We start from the raw sequence: 300 nt of genomic DNA, 5'->3' as shown, positions 1-300 counted from the left end.
CAGCGTGGCACTCGATGCGGTAGAAGCCGGGTAAATACTTCAGCGGCTTTACCAACACGGACCGTCGTGGGCTGCGGAGGCTCTCGGGGCCCGGAGGAACTCTTTAAAGCCCGCTCAGGCACACGGGCGATACGCAGCCGGGATTTCGGTGCGGCCCGGTGGTGCTGTGTCTCAGGGGAAGGCTGGGCACGCAGCGGGGCAGTGGGCACGGGCTGAGGCAGGCCTAGTACGCAGAACTAATACATCCAAACCCGGGACTTTCAGGTCGTTGAGACCTCTTAGGATGGCGGGGGGGGGGGG

Source organism: Athene cunicularia (genome assembly GCF_003259725.1).
Source record: "Athene cunicularia isolate RWA chromosome 2 unlocalized genomic scaffold, athCun1 chr2_part2, whole genome shotgun sequence".
NCBI classification, from domain to species: domain Eukaryota; kingdom Metazoa; phylum Chordata; class Aves; order Strigiformes; family Strigidae; genus Athene; species Athene cunicularia.
This window is presented reverse-complemented; position numbering follows the sequence as displayed.